Source organism: Varroa jacobsoni, unplaced genomic scaffold (genome assembly GCF_002532875.2).
Source record: "Varroa jacobsoni isolate VJ856 unplaced genomic scaffold, vjacob_1.0 scaffold_847, whole genome shotgun sequence".
NCBI lineage: Eukaryota > Metazoa > Arthropoda > Arachnida > Mesostigmata > Varroidae > Varroa > Varroa jacobsoni.
In genome coordinates, this window is record NW_019213749.1 from 142,049 (window position 1) to 156,401 (window position 14,353).

Genomic DNA, 14,353 nt, shown 5'->3' on the forward strand with positions numbered 1-14,353 from the left:
ACAACAGCCAAGCCTGATGCTTCGTATTTACAAAGTTGATTGCTCCTATTTCCTATTATTACCAAGAAATTGCTCTGCGTGCTACTAGACACGAGTGTTTATTCGCCTGTTTTCAAGGCCCTATTTTGAGGCCAACACATGTTGGAAAATTGCTCAAGTGCACTCAGGACACAAAATTAAGGACAAGTAGCACTTTGTCAGGTACAGTTAACCAAGTGGATTATGATTCTATGTGTATGTATATGTATGTATATTAGGCTAGTATTTTATTAGAACATAAGTAATGATTTCCGATTTTATTTTTATTTCTTTGACATTTATTTACTTCTCGATGCCATCCGAGAGCGCTGTGCTTAATAGACCCCGTTTAATTGTAAAGTGAATGATATTTATAAATGTTCATCGTAAAGACAAAAAAAAAAGCACGCTTTTTATCTTCACTCTGTTTCGCCGTCCGCCGAAATCAAAGCGGCTTGGCGTATTTTTGTTGTGTACGGTGTAGCCTCAATGTTTAAAATAAACACTTAAAGGTGTTTTATAAATTTTGATAATTCCGTAATTGCAGGATGAACCGAATACCGGTCGGCCATCCGATGCCGAAATATAGGCTGCCTAAGAACACTTTTGAAAAAAACAGCAGGAAAACAACTTAGGAATTTGTCAAGCAGGTGAATTTTATGCTTATATATATCGGCACGCATCTTAAAGCCATAAAAATTACGCCTGGATGGCCTATGAAGGAAACGTAAACCACAGAGAAACACGGTTTCTTATTGGCTCACGGCGCGCGTCATCGTCGTAGCTTAGTGGATAACGCATGTACGTCAAATTTTAGGAATATATCGTAATCTAGGTTCGAGCCCCGGCGTAGACGAATTACGCTTCGCGGTGGCTGCCAGCGTTTTGGTGGATTGCCTAACGGTAGTACCGGATGAAAAACTCGATACATAGGGGATAGTATTTTGTCTCATACCGATTAACACGTAGCTACAATGACAGGTTCTTACTTAAACTGCAGCTAGCTGGAAGTGGTATATCCATGTCGATAGGTACAGTTATGTAGGGCCAGGGTGGAGCCAGATCTACTTCTCGACCGTGGTTTGCGTTTGGTAGTATTGTGGAAGTCCTGTACACTAGAACATGTCTGAGAAAAACACAAGGAGCCGTATATGTATAGTCCAGTTGCATCGAGTAAATGAGGGTATCCAAGATAGAACACTCGACAGACAAGTCGAGGTCATCCTTCTCCACGACAATGCCAAATCACATATGGTAAAATCGCTAAAGCTGTTATACAACATCCTGCAACTGGATGAGTTATTCAATGGAAGATTTGAAAATTTTCAGCAAAACAAATGATTTTTTTGAGAGTTGGAACAAGAAGGAAGGAATCGGATATCGGAAGGATCTATAGTAATTAGATTTGTTGCAAAAGCAAGATCTGTTTTTTCATTAAATCAAAAAGCCACTTGTATTCTAACGTAGTATATTACATGCTCTTGGTAAAATTAAATAAATTTCTAGTTAGCCCGCTTGTGTATTTCGTACTAACAGTCTAGTCAAGGATATCATTCCAACTAGAAATACTTCGTTCTTTTTTATCTGGCCTCGGTCACGGTCTATTGATAATGTTAAATGAAATAAAGATTACGTGTAATGAAGAGGTTGCACTAACATCATGTGGGATGTTGCCTTTAGTCGCACTATAAGCAAGACGAAAAATCGGCTAACAAAACGGTAGCGTTTCTCTATGAACTAGGACTTGGCCCGTCAGATGTGATACTCCACTCGAGTATCAACGCTATGTTGTATTATTGTCTGGGTGTTCAGAAACGAGCACGTAGGCCAACTATTGTTTGGCCATGACATGCGCTATAGCAAACGATAATAGACGCCCAGGGCAGATAATCAGCTACAGCAGCATCGATAGCGTAGCCGTTAATATAAGTATTCTAAGTATCTATATATTATTGTATTATTTTTGCGACTTACTTATCTGATTCTCTCCAGAATCAGATTAAACAGATGCCTTTTGTGCACATGTCTCGTGAAACGCAGACCAGTTTTTCTGCTCCCCAAGCCTCCTGACGTTTTGACCCTAAGCAGGAACCGCTACTAAACACTTCTTGACACCTCATTAAGTTTGTGCTCTGCGACACGTTCGTAGCTCCAGTTAGTATTCACTCAGCTTCGAAGTTAGTTTCAGTTATGGCAATGGACCATAACGGCGACGGGTTGCGCTAACGGGAAGGACTGTGCAGACATGGGGCAGACCCGTTGTGCCGGCTCGTTGTATTATCTCAGCCCCGTTGTTATTGTAACTATTGTAATTGTTGTTGTTGGTCCGCCTTGAGCTCTGGCTAATCTCACGACCTCTCCAAGTTTCTTCCATTCTGTTCATAATTATACGGATGCAGCCAACCAGCCCATTCCCTACGTGAAAGAACGAGTGGCATGTAACTGATCTGCGCGAACTTCTAAGAGAAGGCTAAGCTAGAAGCGGCCGTTCGTCAAACATGATTTACTTATCCCACAACAAAATGAGGACACCGTCACCATTGTCCCCGACGGGGGGTTAGGCATATCGTCATCTGCGCGTACATGAACAGGCTTTGAACGAATACAGTTACCAGTAGATGCGTTAGGAGTACCGCACAGAAAACCAACCGACCAAACCCCTTACCTCTGTCGCACTACATATATAATAATAGTAATAAATACATTCATAATCTATTCTCATTAATCTTCTTCGATTGAACGCTTTTCAAGCCACGGTCTAGAGGTAGGTGGATATTGGGCACATTGCAAAAGGTTGACGAACCCGTATATAACATTGCCTACCTACGCAAGAAGAAGGACTTCGCGGAATTTTATTCCAGCGATAGAAATTACTATGAATTGCTTATCCGTATGATTGTAAACAATATTCGATCAATATCAAATTTAAATAGACGCTAAATGGCGTACATAAAGGGCAGCTACGCCCTTCCAGATAGGGATTAGGAAGCGACAAGTGGTGGCTACTTTTTCAGAATTGCTGGAGAATAAGCAGTTTAACATATTGTTCCTGGGTCCTGTGCCAGCACGGGATATCTCGTATTGCAAGTAAACCCGACTCGTTGGTCCAAACCTTACCACAATGTTAGTCCACTTAGAGTAGATATTTTATTCGAGAATCAATTATAGACATCGGCGAGAAGTACTTCAAGTGGCGCGCCGATCTATGCCAACAGAACAGCACTAACACCCAATCCAAATCATCTCTTAATAAGATTTATGCGACTATAATTTTGCCGTCAAATTATAACAACTGGAGTGTAATACACTCTGAGGTTACCAGCTCAAAATGTACCCTATTATGTTTACTAATTGCCCAGGCATACGAGCTCAGATGACTCCGTTTATATATTACGTGATCTCTAGCTAATTCCTGAATGGTTCTCGGAAACGAAATTCACCTTAGACCTAGTACCTTTAAGAGAGGATCCAGCCATGATAATGCAGCTGGTAAGGTTAAGGACACGTGGTAATTTAATTGGTGTTTTAATACACACTGGAGTACCGTAGTGGAATTAATTGTTTCAAGTATCAGCTAACGGCTCAAATATTAGCCATAAAAACACGAACAATATTTTCTTAGTGCATTTAGTAGTAGATAATACGATGCGGAAATGAAACGTAAAATTCGCTAAGTATCGCGCAGGGACCAGGTACTACACTTTTACTTGCCACATATTTCAACAAGACGGTTACTTGTCGACGGCCGCGGACATTAGCCATATTGATGAAATGGCATTTTAAACTGTGGTTTGACTGCTTAGCTGTTGTGCGTATTTCGTTTTGCCCGATGCCCCATCCGATGCGCAATCCGTCGGCAATATAAAACGCTATGCGTTTGTTAGTATAGCAGTGTATACTGCCGACTACCCGCGTTACTTCATTTCGTTAGTTGCTCAAGTCAGTCGTACGGAATAGACAGCAAAGGAACGTAGACCTGGAACCTGGGGGACACTCAATTCGGCAAACGTAGAGATCGTGAGTAGGACGACGCTGGTGACGATAATTACGGTGATGACAGAATCTACTTGGCCTGTTGTTTGGAGCGGACAGACAAAAAAGGCCGTGCCACTGGTAGTTATCAGGGGTCGTTTGCTTGGGGCTCGCTCTCAGGGAAGTGCTCGGTAAGGATGATTGAGGGGGTGAATTTGCGCGTGACGGTTACTCAGTTATCCTGCAGGAATCGAAATCAGCACAGAACTGAACGAAGCAAACTATATAGCTTACATTGATTCCATGTGAAGCGTGCAACGGTATTTGTGATAGCCCACTTGTCTACATGTATTTCAAAGCATGTGTATCTGCTGACCTTTCGTTTTGCTCACGTCGATTGCACTATATAGGCGATTGTTGGACCGTGATGCACCGTAGGAGCCGTTTATAGCGTCAATTATTTATTTAACTTTAATTAAATTAGTCTAATTATTGTCTGTTGATGCAATAGGACGCTGTTGGTAGGATGAATGTTCATACAGGAGAAACTATAATACAGGATGCAGTCGAGAGGATTCGGGAAGAAGGCGAAGTACTTGTAGGCGACTAATAGAGGTGAGCAAGGCTTCGTATCCAACAAATGTGATAATTTCAGCTAGATCCTTGCTCATGTGTGTGCGTATAAATAATTCAAAATGACCAATATAGCCCAGTTAATATTAACGCTCATTACCGAGCTGATTATTAGTTTTCAGAGAGCAGCTTAACTTGCATCGCTGGCCCTTCGAAAAGCCGAGATAACAAGCAGTCGTGCTGTTTTCTAAATATTCTTTTACAGACAGGGCTACGTAGACGTTCAAAGACATACAGGTAAATTAACTACCATATCAATTTATCTGCAAGAGAAAGGGATTAGGTAAGTTACGACGATTAGGTAAGACGGCAAGGGTGAACTTGCTTTCGAACTGGTGCCGATACTTAAAGAACACCTGAAACTGATCGAGATAGACACGTATTTTCCGTACATAGGAGTGCTTTTAGTAAGGGTGGCGTGCACGCCTAACGAGAAAACATATGTTTAGGTTGTCATGATCTCAGTTGACCCAACTGGCAGAAGTAAGCAGGAAACGTAAATCAGCGAGTTGACTGTTAAATAAATTTCGTTGTGAACTTATGATCGACAAATATATCCTTGTCTCCTTCGAGCATAGAAATGGGTTTAAAATAGAAAATAAACAAACATACAACGATAATAAACAGTACTTTTCTCTCGTCGACAACGAACTACTTGAACCTATTGCGTCAAAGGAAGCCGCTATATATTCCAGTGCCAACACATTCACCTGCTAAAATGAATAACGCATGATGCATTTTAGATGTTTAAGTGTATGTATCGAGGATTTTTCCATCCCCAATTAACAGACAAGATAGATAATGATATTAACGCAGCCTACGATAACGAATGATTCCAAATGCCAGCTCAGCCAGTCACGGAAACTACGAATCCCATACTATTTTTAGCTTACCCCGAAATTGAACTCTTCTGAGCTCAGTTTCGGGGGCTACGTCTAGGAAGGAACCCTTGTTGTATCGTACCTATACTTGTACGCCTCGTCTCCACTTCCTACTTGTCTCAGGGTGGAATAGAAATATGCCCACGAGACATTCTTAAAGATATTACACTTTCCTAAATAATGCTTAATTATCCTCTCGTAGGAATTCCCCAGTGACTAGTGGTAATTCCTAATCAATAGTTGAATATCTAAATGGCCTATTTTAGGCCTAGAGAAAATTAATTCTTTATGGACACAGTGCACAGTGATTCGTACGGACGTTAAGTATCAGCCCTGTGAATGAGAGCAGGGATAGCTGCCATCACTCACAAATCAATGTATTCGCGAAGTTTATTATCCGTCCGTTGTTAACTGTGTACCGTATTTTACTGTGACAATAGTTAAAGCTGAAGCATCAATCATAGGCCAACGGACACCCAGGTACTTTAAATATTTTCATGTGCTCTATATATAATTAAAATATTTATTTGCTTACCTTGAAAAAATGACTACAGAAGTTGATTAATTAAAACGAACTTATTGGTTACATAGTCTATTTATTTAGTTAATGTATCATTAGGAGTGAGAGTGAAAATTGTATTTCGTTTCATTTACTCTTTAGCTTTAGAAGTAAACAGAATAGTACCTTCCAGCTGAAAGCTACCAGATATGGTATTTCTAGTAGTTATATCCAAATAGTCGTATCTGCGCCTTTACTTATTTCGCCGTGTTTAGATGCATCTTCTAACGATTGACACAAATACCCTCATGCGTTCGCTGTCATTTAGAAACAGCCGAAGCGAACGCAGAGGCCAGGCTATATACACATCGTTCGATGGAATATCTAACGGCGATACCGGGCATAAAACTCGAAACATGGAGGCTATATACGCACATATGTGGCATGGGTAGGGCTACTGGTTGAATTTCCCTCTGCTGTACTTGGCCGATGACAGGTCGTGTAACCACCCGGACAATGTATTGTCTAACCCCACGGGCAGAATCACTCAGATGCGATGCTTGTCGTCTTTCAGACAAAAGCCAGCTAGCGAGCTGACCGCAAACCATAGTTTGACACTCAAGCTAAATAAGAACACGATTGCTGTCCAAGGGGTCTTCTTTCGCTCTGTCCGTCGATGTCGTGTCGCAAGTCGTTCGGGTGCAAGCTCATGAGCTCATGTACTGGTCGCTAGCATGTATCGCTCGTACTTGCCTAAGTTAAATAGACGTTTGCGTGTAGCTGATGAAAAACTTTAACTCCTCTGATCGTCAGACGGCCATTGCGTACGTTGCACGAAAGGCTTCTTCTTCTATTGTGTCACTACAACAACACACATATGAGCGTGCGTACACTAACGTGCGCCGAACGCGAATCTCTTGACTAGCCATCAAAGCTGAACACGTTAATTGGCACTTCCCTGCCAGCTTGTGGCGCTTAATGGCTTCGCCAGAGCGACAATAATAAGTGTAACAGTTTTTTGCTCGAACCGAACGAGTAGATGCGCGGCAGGGTACCCATCTCGTGGCATCAAAGATCATGTTCAAGGACAATGTATACTAGCTTTATGATAGCATTCCTCGGTATAAAGGAGACCTGAGGTTTTTAGGGCAAGATCCCCCATATGCTTGACTAACCCTGAGGGACCTGAACGGACGGTACGAAGTATTATACAATATGTATTTTATAGAGCAGTTGCCTATATAAAATAAACCTAATATAACAGCCTAAGTAACATAATGTAATAAGTTATGATAGTCGTACAGTATATTTAGCCTAAGCGATCCCATATAGGTCTTCTAAAGGTATCTTTGGGAATATTGTAAGAAGAATCGCTGTTACAGGACAAGAAAGATGTTTCGTTTCTTGCTTGGAGTCAGCACACTTCCCCTGGGGGCCAGCCGTCTGAGAGAATGCCTAACGGCGATACCGAACGTACAACTCGAAACATAGAAACTCTGCGCAAGTTAAAAATGAAGGTTATCTACAGTGAATGTGCTTGCATTCAGTAGAAAGACATGTGCCTTTCAAAACCCCCTAACGATATTTGCCGCCATAAACGATGCTTTGTGCACACTTTTCCCGGTCCGACCGCGTTATGAATTGCCACACTTCTCGTGCAAGTGTTGACAAAGTTATGTTGACCATACGAATTCAAGCCTTGAATGTCTCAACGACTGACACGTAGAGGGGTTGCAGCTTGTATGAGCAGTGTGAACGTCGTCCTCGTGAACTTTCTTGGCCATGCGCAGGCCTATATATGTCTTCTGGTTTTCTATGCTTAGCAGTCATCGCTTATCCAAGGACGAATGAATGTTGTGATAAAATGCTTAACACAGTCTTCAAACACTCGCTGTGTAATCCATTCAGACTGGTCTACAAAGTCTTGACTCCCCACGGGTCTACGTATCAGCATACACGTACGTAGCAGCACTTTTTAGAGAAAACACCAAACATGGCGAGACTGTTTCCATTTGCGGCAATGAAGGCGAACGTCGCTACGAGCCCCTGTAATGTCACTTGAGCAGCTTATTCCATCGCTTCAAGTGCAGTCATTTCTAAACGGCATACTATACTTGTCTAGAAAAGATGTCCTGTTTGAAGGTGTTTGTGACAGGAAACTACACGGTTCGAAGTGCAAGAGCTAGCTTTTTGGCTTGTCGTAAGAAGTGCCGATAGCGCCTTGCTAGCAGCTGGCCCATTGCTACACCCTAGCCATGATGCCAGCCCTTCGAAACGTATTCAGCTTCTTGCGGTTAGGAACGCGGCTCATTTTGTCCGTTGCGACCTTGGACTGACATTGAAGTAGGTCTCTTCCGAACCAAATACTCGCTTAGAATAGCAGTAATTACAGCCTTTTCACTGTATTTGCAACGTAATCGTCACATACGTAGCGGCTAGTACTGATCAATTGAGTAACTTAAGATTTACGACACGATTAGACATTTGATGCATTTAGTAATACACAATGCACTTATCGACAATATAAAGCAGCTTCAACGATACGTCAATAAAATACGTTTTTACGATTCCATTCGTTGAACAAATCCGAAAGTCGCTTGTGCGTCCGCAACAACGGCCGAAAAAAACATTTAGACCCAAGTCAAATTTAAACGAACACAAAAGAAAATTTCAAGTAATTGTTCGTTGTACCGAATTTAAAGCAGTTAGCCAATAGGATACCATGTTTGAGCCCTAAAGAACGGGATACCTCCGTCGGCGATAGTGTTATTTCTTGATGTCATGTTATAAGAATACGGTAAACTCAATTTCTTTTACTTAGTAATCGATGATCTTTTGCTTCGTGTTTTGCTAGCGCAAAACAATACTGGTTTATACAGTCCCACTTCATATATTTTGCTTCATGGATGGGTAATGTAATATAGTTCAACACAGTAACGTTTAAAAACAGCAGCTTGCTTTAGGCCTATCTGGGAACATGTGGCTCTAATACAGGTAAAACTAAATATTTAGCTAGTTATTGTGACATTATTTTTCAATAGAAATTAGCCGAAGTGTGAGAAAAGTCTTGCCTGTTCGAAGAAGTTCCACTCCTTAGAGCATGTTGAAAAAAAATAGCAGTACAAATGTTGTAGCACTATACATTCTTCATACGGAAAAAAAATCGACGGCTGATATGGCCTCCATCCGAAATAGCCTCATAATTTTCTACTGTGCATTGCTTGTTGCATATTATGTAGATATTCACAGGAAGAGGGAATGGCTTTGTTTTTCTGAAATAGGCTTAACAGGCTCAAAGATACCTGTCAAATGTAGCCTCATCTGTACAACGGGTATCCGGCATGGTACTCTTCTTTGCTATTTGATTTCACTTTAATTATTCAAGCATTTAGGCTCAAAGCTAAGAAATCCTCAATACCTAACCTAGCAAGCTTTCATAAGGCTATAAGAAATACTGTTTTTAAAAAGAACTCCACGCACCTAACCCGCTAAGCTAAACATGCTATACTGGAACACAAATGTCCGTTAGCTTTAAAGAATCTGTCAAGTTCACAAACGAATTTGTGCTAAATCAATACTATACAATAAATAAAATAATTGAAGAAAAAAACTTTCTCAAAGTTGCATCGAAGGTGTAGTTAGCTCCAGTATACTCAATAAGTTTACCCGTTTTCTATGAGACATACTCTTCAACAATACAAACTGTCACATCGCCTTAGTAGCTTTTTTCTGAACAGCGCAAGCTTATATTAGTTAAACTTTTGCTTTTCTGAGGGCTGGACCAGATGTATACTCATTTCTGAAAAAGAGTCTTAAAATCCTTGGCCTGAAACTGTTTAGGTAATACATAATAACACATAGATATAGATCTGCGTAAAATCGATAACAGGCCGGTGATTTTTCGACACTGAGCCAATGCTCTTTGCCAGTTTGAATATGCTTTCGACACCCGAATAATTGTAATATGAACACGTTTGAAGCTGTTGGCCTTCATACACAGAAGGTTCTAGCCACCGACGCGGATCTGCAGGGGTATGGATCGCCGATACAGTGAGCTGGCGGCTGTACGCAGTAGTTATCACAGCAGATATAAAACACGCCGGAATGGGGTCAAGGTCAGTCCTGACTCTAGCCTTCCATTGTCCTGCCACATTCTCTCGGCCCTTCTGTCCCGATTTCCTTTCTCTTTCCGCCGGCAGGTCGTCTTAAATTGGTGAACTCCCCTATGGAACGATAGAAGCAAGGATTGTTCAAAAGAGCGAGCTTAATAATTGGTTGATGGTAAGACACTGCTGTTTTTGTTTAAAAGCTTGTAGTTATTGTACCGACGCCAGCTACCCGCTCTTCAAACACTTGCCACATAATATGATGTGGCGATGTGTCGACAGCAGCGGCTACAGGCTTAAGGTAGAAAACGAACTTCAACAACAATCCGCAGATAATATCCAACAGTAAGTTGTTTTTTGAACAAACCGCACTAGACTAGCTAGCTCGTATTAGATGTCCTTTTTTATTGCTAAATGAGTGCCTGTTTCCTATTACGGAATTCGCAGCGTGCGTGTTCCATCGCGATGACTGTATGGTGGAGTAGATGTCGGAGATTGACAGCGCAAAAAATTTGGTCGATGTAAATCAACATAGTTGTGAATAGTCCCATAGCCTTCTATAAAATTTATTTCATGCTGGCCATGTTGTCACAATCATCGTGCAATTGTTATTTTATACGCACTCTTTCTTTGTACTATAGATCTAGACACACTGATGGGGTCTTTCGTTTAAAATGTTTAGCTAATAGGTATGCTTACCTTAAATCGGTTACCTAAATAAGGATTCGTTGTTCTATTGGCACCACTGGGCAGATTACGAAATTCTATTGTTGCCAAATGTTATCAAGGCGGCCCAAGATGCTTCTACTATTCCGTCTCAGGCGTTTTTTCTCGCATAACAATTAATCAGACGCATCCGTACTCAACGCTGAACATATAATAAGCAAATACGCATCTGTTCACATCGCTGCACTTCGGAACACTCCTGAAACCCTGTTACCACTGTTTGGTCGTTGTCCATACACAGCTTTTACTTGTGTTTCAGCGACACGTAGTGAAATAAAAGCTTTTCTTTGCTATTTCTCGCTGCTTTACATGAAACTAAACCGACTGGCTCCGGCGACGGTTTTGGGTTGTGTCCTATTTTAGACCTTTTTCCGGATATCTTGGTGGAATCGGTTAGGTTTCCGGACCCTGCACATTATGCACTTTTCTGAATATGATTGAAAATAGGGTCGAAACGCCGAGAAGGTTTAAGAGAGGCGTTGTAAGTTCAGGCGCGATAGCTCCTTTTTTACTCCAAAACGACGCTGCTATCCCTTCAGTTTGGCATCAATTACGTTCCATTTTCGTTCATCATTCGATAGAACGCTTCATTTTGACCGTTGAGACCGTTGCTCGTAGACTTTTCTGCCACATTGTATGGGAATAACGAAATGCTAGGTGGGTATAACCTTTATAATGGCAATCCAAGTTAATCGGTTAGCTTCAGAGGCCAGCATTTAGACAACTGAATGACTCAAAGGCAAATGAAGGCGCATCCCTTCTTTCAGCGAAGCCAACTAATGGTTTTGGCATGTGCATGATCTTGGCCGTAAATTGTAGCTGCCACACCTGCAGCAGTTGTGGTCCAGCTACGGCCTGAACAATAGAGGCCAAAAATACACAGCTGAAAGCAGTCATGGTGCTTGGCATTGGCAATAAACAATCTATAGTTTTTTTTTACTGCATTTCTAAATAGTCACACTCTTCGAGAACGTCTATTGGCAAAATTATAGGCAATTTACATAGGAAATAGCTTCAAGACAGGGCATATGATGAATCGTTAATTCATTTCGTCCCTCTAGCATACTTGGTGTAGCGTTCAGCACAAGCTAATTTAGCTCATGTTCCAAGGAGAGTTTTATAAACACTGCGATGTAATGTTGAAGTAGTATGTGCTAGGAGCGTTTACACGATCGAAACGTATCTCTATGTCGAGACTGGTCATTTTCTAATAAAGAGGAAGTCTCACAAGTCAGTGTTCTCAATAGCGTTACATCGCGGGCAAAACATGAGTAGATATATGGTAATCTTATTTTTATCGTTAGAAAACATCCGAAAATCTTTATCAACTACCCATTAATTGAGGTACCCACCGACCTTGACTGTATATTATAAAAATACGCCGTTTCTGTTGGACTATGACTGCGAATAAATTATAATGTTGCATTGCAAAGCTCGCTGGAAGTCAGCAGCTGTGTTCACACTAGGACCTCATAAAACCAGTATTGTTGTCTGACATTTTTGCACCTATCCTACTTTAACTTGAACCCCATGAAAGTACAATTTTGAATATTTACCCATTTTAGGCCACCGCTAACTCAGTTAACAACTTTGGCCACCCCTGTATAGCATAGAGAACCCACAATGCTCTTAGGTTCTCGACAAGACCCAGTTGTTATGTATATTATAAAGATAATAAAAACTGAAACACAAAAAAGATAAGCTTACAAAATCTATAGCTTGTGGCTTCCGGTGTTAAGATAAACTAGCAGATCTTCCTGTCATATTAACTATGGGAGCTACTATTAAGGTCATATAGAATTGTATCACTTGCCTCGATCCTCATTTGGTTTCCAGCGGTTGTATTATATAAGCACATGCGGTGTTCTATGATGAAACATGTAGTACTATATAATACGACATATTGTTTTTTACTCTAGTAGCTCAACAAGTGCCGGTTGGACTCCGTGACAGTTCTCGTGCTATTAGATATCTATCTCTAGGGCTCGTTTCATATAGGCCAAAAACGCTTCGTCCGCCTGCATGTGCATACAGAGAAATACATATACGTATAACTTACGTGCAATGGAAATGGTTATACAGTAATTGTGATACAGTCCGCACAGAACGGACGAGTTCCGTTCCTGCTGTCGGCGGACGTCTTTTATGAACCAATCCGCGGCGAAGACACGCTATATATAATTTTCCTATTGGCGGAGCTTCTTCTCAACCCGAAATCAATAGTGAAACCTGCCAGACGATACAAGAAGACACGGAAGCTAACTACGACGAGCAAGCAAATAACTAAAGAGACACTTTATCTTTCCGAAGAGATCAGAATCCAACAGCTTCCGCTTGATACGTGTGTTTCTTACCTCGAGAAAGATTTTTACTTTCAGAATTGTCAGGTGAAAATTGGAACATAAAGTGACCTTACAAAGGCAGAACATTCTAGAAAGTATATGATGTATTCATGCTAGCTTCGTAAGAAATTTTTCTCACTTGTTCGAAACAATGACTATCACAGAAACCAGAGTACAGATGATTCTAAGTGCTTTGCAGCTTGTTCACGCTTCGATAACAACAATGGTTATCTCTCTTTAATTTTCACATGAAATTACGCGAGGAGGTGCCACGTAGCAGTCATGACTTACTATAATGAATGAGGAAAACTGGTCGCTTCTTTATTGTATTGCTCTTTAAGTGCTAACTCTGCCCTTGAAGTGTAAACTAGAGGATCTAACGTTGAAGCTCAAACTCGATTGAGCGTTTTAAAAAGCTACTGGGGTTTTGTCTTTTATGGGGTAGATGTTTTGGAGCTTTACCGAACGCGTGCCTTCAGAAAGATCGAATGACTCAGCTGATGACCGATGCTTTGAACCAGCCAGTCCATCTTAGTTTCTGCGTTGGAGCAGCGGCTCTGCACTTCTACGCCAAATGCGTTTTTAACTAAACAAATTCTATGTGTATAAATAGACTCCAGCAAAAATATTGCATCCAAAGGGGGTTGTTTTGTTAACAGTATGCTACAACGTACATGCAGCAAGGTAGATAATAAGTAAGCACGAAGATGCAGGCACATAACAAAGAAAAAAAACAGAGTTTCGTATTTTCTCAGATAATTCTTAAATCGACATACTTCAATTCCTTATAAAGCGTGGAGTCTTGCTCCACGTTGTTTGGCGACTTGTGTAAATACAAATATAGAAATTGCGTACGTACGAACCTTTCTACGAACGGCACAGCTTATGCTAAACCATAGTCACCCTAGTACACGTAATAGAAAACAAGCGATTATGGACAGAAGCGTTGATTAATTCTATACGACCGGACATGAAGGCACTACGTGTACAGTCGTCATTCACTGTGTTGGACTGATGCACTTCTATGTGTTTCCACGTACGTGCTGATGTTCGTAGCGCACGACGCTACATAGCTACGACTCGTATATTACCCATTCGCCGAACCCCCACATCATCCCACACGTTCACACGCAACTTTTCTTGTTATAACCATATACTGGCAGATATACGCGTTTC

General features: G+C 41.1%; 1 long non-coding RNA gene across 2 annotated transcripts; it reads right to left on the bottom strand.

The window, feature by feature from the left end:
* Nucleotides 1-8,678: 8,678 nt before the first annotated feature.
* LOC147752965 (uncharacterized) lies at nt 8,679-14,347 on the bottom strand. Of its 2 annotated transcripts, XR_015312654.1 has the most exons (3): nt 14,041-14,347; nt 12,895-13,064; nt 8,679-10,226 (listed from the first exon to the last, which is right to left on the bottom strand). It is a non-coding gene; the product is annotated as an uncharacterized LOC147752965 (long non-coding RNA). The 2 variants fall into 2 exon arrangements; XR_015312653.1 differs by lacking the exons at nt 12,895-13,064; nt 14,041-14,347 and adding an exon at nt 10,809-11,473.
* Between the last annotated feature and the right edge of the window lie 6 nt (nt 14,348-14,353).